Source organism: Gracilinanus agilis, chromosome 1 (genome assembly GCF_016433145.1).
Source record: "Gracilinanus agilis isolate LMUSP501 chromosome 1, AgileGrace, whole genome shotgun sequence".
Classification (NCBI taxonomy): Eukaryota; Metazoa; Chordata; class Mammalia; order Didelphimorphia; family Didelphidae; genus Gracilinanus; species Gracilinanus agilis.
The window spans coordinates 441,313,266-441,324,843 of record NC_058130.1 but is presented as its reverse complement, the minus strand read 5'-3'; the positions used below and the strand labels follow the sequence as shown (position 1 = coordinate 441,324,843).

The window sequence follows — 11,578 nt, the reverse complement described above, 5'->3', positions numbered from 1 at the left end:
ATATATATATATATATATATATATATATATGTCAATATATATCAGTCACTTAGGCTTTCCAGTTTGTTAAATATCCCTTTCTCATTGGAACAGTTGTTAAAAAAAAAAAAGAAAAACAAAAAGTCCTAATTCAGTTTGATGCCACCAGAGTTGTAACTTCCACTGTCATTTAGAATCCAAAGGTTATTTCCATTCTTCCTACAGCCTCCATCATTTCCCTGCTGCTTAATTTCAGTGTAACCCAAATGGTTTGGTTTGCCCAGACAACACAGGTCTCCTACATTTGGAAGCATCAAGTGTCTGTTTCTCTTTCTTCTCCTCATGATTTTCAAATTGGCTTTTGTAGAGTTCATATAATGTAAAGGTGGGCCCTAGCGACTTCTTCCATTTTAAACACAGCAAAGATAGGAGACTGGAGTAGTGATTTTGTGGGTATAGGGAACTCTCTGAGGAGGAAAATTCCTGCACATCTCTTGCAACTTAGAATCTTAGAGAGTTGCCTAGAGAGGAAGAGAGGAAACAAGCATTTATTAAGAGGCCACTAGATACCAGGCACTAAGCACTTTACAAATATTATTTCACTTGATCTTCATAGCAGCCCAGGGAGTTAGGTACCCCAGATAGTGTACTGAGGGGTAAATGACTTTCTAAGGATCACAGAGCTATCTAGAATGTGTCAGAGGTGTGAGAATTTCTATCTTCAAGACCCAAGTTCTGCCCAATACACTTCTAACCACTTCTAGAAATCATCAAACTGAATGTAACTTGGGTTAATAAAAATAAAACAAGTTTCTTCCTACCATTTTTTTTGCAGGACTCTACAATCATAGAACCAAAACAGGTCTTTTTTTTTTAAATCAAATTAATTCATATGCGCTAAAGGTAAGCATACAAAGGTTCACAAAAAAAATGGAGGATACATTAATTTTGGGGGGAGAGTTTTAATCAGGTGTTTGGTTTGTTCTCATTCCAGAGTATGACCTCTATTAGATATGACAGCTGAAAGGTCCTGAACACCATTCTTTTGATTTAATGTCTGTCCCCTTGGAATCTCATTCAATAGGATCTCCTTCCCCCCATTTAAAAATTTTACAAATAGATTCATTCTTAGCAGTAACATGAAATCTGGCCATTCTTTTCAGGCAGTAACTAATTAGCTCCTTAAATGCATTTATCCATATGCAAAATGGGAATCATCCATTTGTGGGTAGCTTATAAATCAATATCACTTTGACCAAGGAAGTTCTGCAGAAATAAATGTTTCATTGACTGAGTCTTTGTTATTTTGATGTATTCTCCACCTAATGATGACAGTGAAGGTTACAACCTCTCCATTTCTCTTCTGCAAAGCTTATACCAAACATGCTGAAGGCTTTCTTCTGGGTCATTTGGCAATGAATAGATAAGGATGCATTTTGAGGGCTGTTTTTCAGTGATCCTTAGGGTTTTTTTTAGTGCTTTTAGGTATATTTTTTATTCATCACAAGCATCATCTCCATATGCTTACAAAAATCATAATATATACGTATGCAAGACATTTATTATCTACCATGTCTGTTGGCTTACTTATGTCTTTGCATATGAATTTTCAGACAGAATTTCATAACCCAACCCACCCCCAGGGGTCTATGACACACAGGATGAAACTCATTGGAACAGATGATTCCTGTTTCGTAATAAGGCCTCATGAAGATGTAGAATAAACTATTTTAGGATAAAAGCTTCTTTAAAATTGCCACTATGTAATTCACAATGATCTTACTTCCTAATTATAACCCCCAACTTGAGGGAGGGGAATTAAATAAAGAACTGGGAAAGATATAATCCACATTTCATATAATATTAATTAGATAGATAGATAGATAGATAGATAGATAGATAGATAGATAGATTCTTATTTTTATCATTATGACCACTGACCATCAATGCTTAAGTAGGTGGTTTTGAAAGATACAGTGGTGGGGAAGATGAAAAAAGAGTTGTTGGAGAGGAGAGAAATTAAGATAGGGATTACTCTTAGGCAAAATAAACCCTAAGGATGTACAAAAATATTTCAAGTTCTTTTTGAGGTGGCAAAGCACAGGACTATGAGGGGCTACCATTGATTGAAGAATAATTAAATGAGTTATGATATGTAAATTTGATGGAATACTATATTGCTTTAAGAAATTATAAATGGGTCGGTTTCAGAGAAATTTGGGAAGACCTATATGAAATGATACAAAGAAAAGTGAATAGAATCAGTCAAAAAATATATGCAACAATATAATAAAGAAACTTTGAAGACTTAAAAACTCTGAACAATGTAATAACTGACCATTATACCAAAGAACTAATGATGAAACACATGACTTGCCTCCTGTTAGAGAGGTGAAAGACTCAGGACACAATGAGACATGTAGGTATATGTATATCATTATAGATATTTATACTTTTCTTTTGGACACAGCCAGAGCAGAATTTTTTTTTTGCTTGACTATATGTGTTTGTAACAGGGGTTTTGTTTTTCATTCTCATTTGGGGTTGGAGTTAGAGAAAGAGATGTTGGATGTTTGCTTTTTAACAAAAAAAAAAAAGAAAAGAAAAGAAAAGAAGAAAGTTGCTGTAGCAAAAAAGAAAAATTATTACCATTTGCTATACTTCTGTCTCCTCACTTAGCTGGGCTGTTCTCTGATGACAGTCATAAGGTCCATATTTGGGTCTATCCTTAAAACATTTCCAGTTTAGTAGAGACCAATAAATTTCATACTCCAATGATATAGCCTTTAAGGTTCCAGGCTCATCACCACAGCCCCATAAGTACTATAAAAATAATAATAAAATTAAAAAGTACTTTAGTGGAGAATAAGATTTTCCTAAGAGGCAGATAGCTTGCTCAGTGGAAAAAGTACTAGACCTAGGGCCAAGAAGACCTAAGTTCAAATTCAGCCACAGACACTAGCCATGTGACCTTGGGCAAGTCATTTAACTTCTGTTTGTCTAATCCCTGGAAAGAGGAAATGACAAACCATGCCAGGATCTTTGTCAAGAAAATTCTATATAAGGTCACAAAATGTTGGACAAGACTAAAGGATTCAACAACAGTGATTTTAGTGAAAGACTTTAATATCCTGCTTTTAAATGATACTCATATTCCCTTGAGATTTTATTGACTTAAAATCAAATTGACTTATATTTGACCAAAATAATTAAATGGTTCCAGTTCCTTAATAAAGTATTTTCTCTTACTGTGTTTGACTAAATTTTGGTGAGCCTACCAGTTGTTGGTGCCTTTAAATTATTTCATTTCACTGAACATATTTCTAACACTTACTATGAGTCATTGACAAATAAACAGAAAAAAATACCCTCATCTCCAGAGCATCCAGGCAGTCCCAGTTCAGTGACATCTATAAGCTCAATTCCCACAATCCATCCTATTCCTTACTAGTTCCTCCATTGACATATGATCTTCAGATCTATCTATAAAAAATCTATAAACATTTAGTGCCTATCATGTGTTAAGCACTGTGGTAAATGCTAGAGGCAAAAGGAGGCAAAAGATACTGCCTACCCTCCAGGAACCAACCATCTAATTGTGGGGAAAACATGAACACAGATATGTACAATGCAAGTTATTTTCAGAATAAATGGAAAATAATTAACAGAGGGATGGCACTAGAGGGGTTGGGGAAGGCTTCTAGGGAAAGATTGGATAAGTATGCCATCTTTATCTTCATTTAAGACACTGATAATCATTCATGATAATAATTGATTTATCTCCTACTTTTCTCCTCTCAATTATAATTCTTGGAACTAATCCTGGATGGGGCAGCTAGGCACAGTGGATAGAACCCAGCCAGGATTGGAGTCATTCTAAGTTCAAATCCCGCCTCAGACAGTTGCTAGCCACTAAACTCCTATTTGCTTCAGTTTCCCCTTCTGTAAAATGAACTGGAGAAGAAAGCGGCAAACCAGTCTCTTATCTTTGCCAAGAAAACCCCAAATGGGGATAACAATGATTTGGACCTGACTGAAATATCTGAATAACAATCCTGCCTGCCCAATGACTTCTCCAAACTTTTCCCAAATAAATTTAAATATATTTTAAGTTTTTATGTATTACACAAGATCATATAATCCAATAACTGTTACTTCTCTGATTGAGTTCCTGTCCCTTTGGGTTCCTGCAGGCTTGTATAGCAGTGTCATTAGGTTGGGGTTTGCCAAGAATAGCTTCCCACCAGTAAACAGAGACCATTTGAGGGCTTTCTTCTCCCTTTCCTTTTACTGCTATCACACTCTGTTTTATAGCTGAAAGGACAGGATTCCATGAATGTTGTATAATTATGGGATGTACAAAATCACTCTCAGATACTGCCAATAAGAATCTAATATGATCTCTACTTTAGAACCTGAGGAAACAGTGTTTTACATTAGTGTTGTGAGCTACATTAAGAATTTGATTGTTGAGAAATCTACTTCTTTTCATTCATATATCGAGAGACTTCCCTTCTATCTTGAAGCAAACCAAATAGAATATAATCCTGCTGGGCTTCTGACAGTTTATAATCCCAAGCATATGCCATAATAAGATCCTTCATTAAACCTGTTCATCTAAAAATAAGACAGTTGATGATCCTGAGATTATAAAATATATGCTTCTTACCACCGCCATCGTTGTTCAGACATTTAAATTTAACAGGCAGAATCAACAGACATATGAGTACATTCCTGCTCATTGTAGAACTGTGCCATCTGTTTCAACCGTATAATGTGAGAAATTTCTTAGACAACATGTGCCAGTCTCTTTGTATGTAGAATTCACAATGAGGTCTCTACACCCGATTTGATATTTATAATGACCCATAAAGGACCATACACATTGAGACATCCTCATTATCTGTCACAGAAATTAAAGGAATGTTTTCTAATATAAATACCATCTACCATATATCAACAATGAACTCTTGCCAACGGGGTCAGCAAAATGCAAAAATGCAATAGATTCACACTCCATATTCATCCCACACATTAGTTGAAATCAAATCCCACTGCATATGCTTCCCACAGTGCTTTTTCTCACAGGACCTATTTCCAAAGTTACTGAAGCTACAATGCATTCTTCAGAATTATAATAATTACTCAGTTAATATAGCTGGAATTTACAGAAATTGAGTCATGTGTGCAATAGACTCATGCCTTTATGGTCCCCACTGCTAGATGGCTGTGTAAAAGACCCAGGATCAAGTTGGGAAAGCAATTTCACATAGTAAACACTTAATACATATGTGCTGAATAAATCAACAAATAAATGCATATCCTAAGCGTGCAAACTATTAAAACAATTTGACTATTTGAAGTTGTTGATCGACTTCCTAGGAATTCCTCAAGGACATGGGAGTTTACAAAGAGAATCATTCTATCTTCCTGTAGTCATTATAACAATTCATTTCAAAGCTAGAAAGTATCATTTTTCTAGTGAACTTAGCATCTAATCAAACAAAGCATCCTTGAACTAATTAGAAGTACCTATTGGGCTACAAACTTTGTGTTAGCATTATTATTTAATGTTTGGATGTAACTTGTGGAGACACCAGTGCATTGCCAATAAAGCACTCACAAAGTACCCATGGACAAGGATCTGCCATTTGTCTTTTCCTTCTTCTTACTGCAGGGAAATACTTGACAAAACTTAATTCACTTGAGCTAAGCAACATGTGATATTATGATGGTATTGAAGAAATCTAAATAATTGTTGCTCTTCAAGAGGAATTGTGAGCTGATTCTTCAGTTAGAATGTAAGGAAATGGTTGTGTTTTGTGTGTTTATCAAGTTTTAAAACAGAAAAAAGGAGGAAAACCCTAAATCAATATTTACACCCTATTCAAAGCTACTTAGCCTAACACAAAGTCATTTAATTTTAACTGAAGGACTGACCTGGAAGCCCCAACTAAACCTCTATTATGGTTTTACAAATCTATTGTAAAGATCTTTATAATATGCATTAATAGAAGCAGAGTATCCAGAAGAAAGGAAGTTAGGATCTTTAAGTGCAGCTTGTACCTCCTCACACATCTTGTGCCGTAATCACAGTTCTTTGATGGGTCTGCATTTACATGATTTGATTTAAAGGAATCTGTTGTCAAGAACCTTATCTGACCTGGAGCTATCACATCACATCTCCTAAATACAAATGGAAAGGCTGAAAGGATGTAGCAGCCTACATAGGATTCTGGGAAGTATGTTGTTTAAGATTGGACAAGACTTGCTGGGTTTTTCATCAATCAACATGTCGCTCTGCAAGGAGTCAACTTCATGGCATCATTACATCTGAAGACTTTCTTTGATTATCTCCAGCAAGGCTTGATCAGGACTTAATAGATAAACAAAGACGTTCTGGATACTTTTAGCACCTTTGCTTCAATTCATTGTTGGTTTCTGTTTGTTTGATTGGTTTTGTTTTGCCACAAGTATTCATTTTTGTTAGGAATTATGCGACTACACTGAAATTACTTTCTGCCACTGTAAAGTCACAGAATGCTAATTGATAGGTAGAGCATCACCATATGGATTGTTAGAGTTGCTCAAACTGAAACTTGACTATAGTACAATCATTAGAAATACCTCCCATAATGGTTTTTTCCTCAATCCACAACATCAAGGAAGTAATCGTTCTCTGTCCACTGTATGCAAGTCCCAAAGTTAGAGTGCTAGCCTTCCAAAAGACTTCTCCATTGTTGGAGTAAAGATGTTTTTCATCTAAGTGACTGGCATAGAGTAATCTGCATTTCAGGGGTACTGAGTGGTAATGTTAGTAGTTTTGTTCTGTGTGAGTTTCTCTAGCTCTTTACTAAAGTGATCTTAGAATAATTTTAACCCACAGTGTTTTTGTAGCAATCACTATCAATAATGTCAAAGCCTTTTTCCTTCTACATAACAAAAACTTCCAAAACATTCCTATACATTATGCCAAAATCCACCTTCCTGATCCTAATTTATAGAATCATAGGATCTTAAAGTTGAAAGAAATGCCTTTGGGCCTGCACTTCCTTTTTTATAAAACGATGACTTGTACTAGATCATGGACCAACCTAACTAAATTCAGAGAAGCTTACTATCAAACTGACAAAAAATGATATTTAAATCATAGCAAATCTTGTTGACTCTTCATAAGATGAAGGTAATATTTGCACAGGTTTTCAGAACATTGAAATAAGATCTCATTAGGTTCTTGTTTTTCTTTTTTTTATGTGATGTCACATGTAAATTGAGTGCAATCAACTGAAATGAGAATGTTTCACATAAACTACTGTCAAACCATGTCTACTGTATCTGAAATTTACAGCTTATTTTATTAAAACATTTACTAGAATTCACCATGCTGGATTATCATTGTCCTCGCATATTTATATAGATCTATTTGTATTCTGATTCCTTCACACCCTCTCCTAGCTTGTCTTCCCATTGTCACAGGATCCTCAAATTTGATAAGCATACCATCTTTCTCTTCATTCAGGTCACTGGTAACCATTGGTAAGAATCTCTATCATGTTAAATGCATGTTCTTTTGTCCATGCCTGGTATTGCTTTTTTATGTAAAATATTATAGTTATCTTTTCTTTTTATTTGATCTTCATTTCACAATTTATCCTTCTTTCCTTCATTTCTTCTTTATCCTTTTGCATCCAGCGAGTCATCTTTGTTATTTTCAACTAAAAATAAATTGGAGGGAGAGGGGGTATAGTTCATTAAATTAACCAATATATCAGTCAAATTCAAAAATATATGTAGGGTGCCATACCCACTACTCTATGCCTCTGCAACAAAGATGAAAGGGTCATTAAAATTATATAATATTCAATTTCTATTTTAATTCATTATTCTATTAAATTTTTGTAGTCTTTGGGAGTTTTGTTTTCCAGTTTTTTCTTACTTTGCATCAGTTCATATTCTGCATCTTGGGTTTTTAAAAGTTATTTACAGTTTATTTTTCAATATAGTTTCCCCTCTTATTTCATTTGTCTTTATCACTTCTCAGCCTTTTGGCTAAGATCAAGCTTAGTATCTGTTCATTTCTGTCTTTGTGTAAAGTCACTCTGTAGGCAGAAAGGTACCAAATGTACTTTCCTACCTTCATACCTCCTACTAGTTTTTAAACACTTCTCCAATTGCTTTCAAACTTATCTTAATCTAATTTTGATTAACAATTAATTTAATGTTGCCACCAAACAATGAACAGTGTCTCTGTTTTGTCTGATAACTTCCTTCAGAATTACCAACCACATTCATTTGTACCAGGCTTATATGTACAGTTTAGGAGGCCTCCTGAAATACCACATGAAATTTTTTTTAACCTAGCTGGCTAGACAGTATTGTATTCTAAAGGTCAAAAGCTTAAGTCTTAAATAGAAAAGATTACTTTCCAAGACATCTCAGCATCCAAAAGGTACTTTTAAATCTTTAATATCTCTCATTGATTAAGTGACCCCCTTGTTTAATGCAAAACTGCTCCCCTTGATGTGAGAGCCCAAAGACTTTATAGCAGCCATCTATTAAATAAATCAAAGCTGAATTTTATTACCAGCCCAAAACTAACCCTGTCTCAGAATTTCTTTTAATTATTCTAAATCTAAGTAACAGTTGAAATCCTTGAACTTTAATTTTTATTAAGAGCTCAAGACCTCTCCTTAAATTACATTCTTGATGCTTTCAAGTTCATATTCTTTGATATCAGTGAGGTGGTACTATGTTTTTTAACAACTTTCCTTTTTTTCTGTCTCTAGCCACATTTTTTTTCTTTTACTGCTTAATATCATTTCCTCTCTAACCATCTGTTTATTTCAGCTGCCACTTCTTTCCCCTCGGCTGGTTTCAATATAGTCTCAATTTGCTTTCACCTCACCATATGCCAAGAGTTGTTGACTCTCAAGACATGATATTTCACGTCCTGGAAGCAACAAGTAATATGAGACTTAAAAGGTCATAGCTGCACATTTTGATGTACCGACGCTTCCCTATTGCTCTCCATAAATGGTTGTGATTTTATTCCTATTATCCTTTCCCTTGCTGTAGAAAATGTTATGAACAAATGTTGCACTCATATCAATGACGGTATTATAAAGGTGTTAAAGCGTTTCACAAGGCTCCGTTAATATCTCTTAATTATTCAAGAATTTAGTACTGTGTCTCTTTCACTACTTGTCTTTGTTGACTAAGGGTCAGCAATGGTTATCTGAAGCAGAATTCAAGATAAACAATGTGAGAAGAGGAGCATGATAGGTGGGCTGGAGGAGCCAGGGAAGAGTGAGGGATGTGGCCACAGACTCAAGGTTCCTTGGGAGAAGCAGAATTAAGAATGGTTAAGAATTCCAGATATGGAAGAAGGCTGAATTTAGTGGTTTGCCAGCCACCACGTCTTTAGGAAGAAGCATAAATTAAGAGTCCATCAAGGGACCTACTTATTGTTTAGAGAACTGACCTCTAATCTTTTACATTTCCATATTCTTTTTTTTTTTAGTTATTTTTTTCCTCCACGTTACCAAAGTGCCCTAAGAAAAACCCTGTGTGGATTGTCTTTACTATTGAATTGAATATCATCAGCAAAACTGATGATTTCATTGGTATAAAGAACTCTCATTTGAAGAAAGGCCATCTCCTAATAAAGGCCAGCACTCTCTTGCAATGTGCTATTTTAAAGTTGCCTAGAATCACAGAGGTCAAACTCAAATAGAAATGGAGCCACTAATGCATACATAAGGATTTCTGCAGGTCGCATATTGACTTCATTTTTAAATGCAATACTGTCTATATTTTGCTAGGTTTTCATTTATTTTGTCAAATATTTCCCAGTTACATTTTTGTCTGGTTGAGGCCACACTTTGAAGGGTTGTGGGCCACACGCCCCCAGTTCCCATGCTTGACAGCTCTGACCTAGACCACTTATTGGTTAAGTGACTGCCCAGAATCCCATGGCTAGTACATCTTAGAAGTGAGAGACCTAAACATGGCCCTTCTTTTTAAATTCTTTAACTCAGAAAGCTTATCTTGACACTGCGTAAATTTAGGGTTCTAATCTCACAGCCACAAAGCCCTTCATAACCTCTACAAAGAAACCTATAAGGACAGAGGGGAACAGGAGACAATGGAATGCCATATAAATATAGCTAATTAGCCATCAACTTCATCCTCTTTCCATACAGTGTCAGCACCAGCTGTAGACCATTTCATCTGAACAGCTCACAGGAGAATTCAGATGCATGATTTACCCTTTTCTGCAAAATTCTTAAGACTTTAACACAAAGGCTCATTTCTCTTCAGGCTTTTTACAATTATTTGGAGCTTTTAAATACAAAAAAAAACTGGCAATGATAATGAAACTGTAAAAACAGAATCAGTTAGTAGCAGGGCTCTCTAAACCGAACCGGGAAAGAGTAGTAGAAGGTTGTTTTTCTTTCTTTTTTTCTTCTCTTTAATGTACTTAGTACCAGCTGCAGCCTAATTAAACTGAACACTGCACAGGAGAATATTCACTGACAATTTACTTACTCAGATCCATTTTCTGCATGTAAAATTTTTCCTTCTTTGCCAATATGTGACTTCGCTTGGGAGGAAAAAGTAGCATTTTAAAGACAGGATGTTTCTATGTTGTGGTAGCTACATGTCTTTGATCTTGTGATCTCTCTTGCCTATAAAACATTTCACTTAATCAAGATAATGATCAGAAAATCTAGCTAGTTGGGATTTTTCCCCAAAAAACAGATTTCACACTGCAAATGCACTGCCTCCTAATTGGGACAGAAATCCATGTAATGGGAAGACAGTCAGCTGGGTAAGCAGAGCTTATCTATTTATGTGCAGAAGATACAATTCAGCAGTAAAAGTTCTGTACATAGAGCATAGTGGCTCATACCATATCATTAGTTGTGACCAAAAAAAAAAGTATGGAAAGAAAGAAAAGCTTATTTCAAGAGCTTTTGATAAAAATTCAAGCTCTAGTCTAAATAGTACAGTGCTATACCTGAGTTCAAACCCTGAGTTAGACACAACTTGCTGTGTGATCTTAGACACATTCTTAGCTTCCTGTTTTTAATTGCCTAGGTAGGATGTTATGAAAATAAAATGTGACAATATTTTTAAAGTGCTCTGAAAACCTTATAATATTTTGGCAATGCCAGCTAACCTTATTGCTTTCATTTTTAAAAATCTGTCTCCCAAACCCAAAACAAACAAACAAAAAATCTGTTAGACAATATCATACCCCCCAACCAAAGTCAAGAAGGAGATCAAGAAAATGTGTAGGCTTCTTTTTTCCTATAGAAGAATATTCTGTTTTTTAATGATATGCCTTTTTGGAACTGAGAAGGGAAGGTAGCAGAAAGAAAATTTGGTTACCTAAAAGCTAAAGTTATCAATAATAACATACTTTAAAATAAAGGAAATGTGTAGGTTTATTCTGAACAGAAGAATTTAAACTTTTCCTTTTCCCCTTAAGCATATAAAGGTTTGGGGCATGTAGCCATTTGAGTAAAGCAATAATTCTCTACCAATTTAAAACTATAAAATACAAGAATTCCTTGTAGCATATCTTTAAATTTCA

At 35.0% G+C, this 11,578-nt stretch overlaps 1 protein-coding gene and 1 pseudogene across 1 annotated transcript in view; both read left to right on the top strand.

The window, feature by feature from the left end:
* The window catches only part of CTNND2 (catenin delta 2), a 974,829-nt gene that overhangs the window by 800,257 nt on the left and 162,994 nt on the right, over positions 1 to 11,578 (top strand). The window lies entirely within an intron of this gene.
* On the top strand, positions 8,009 to 8,126 carry LOC123232842 (annotated as a pseudogene).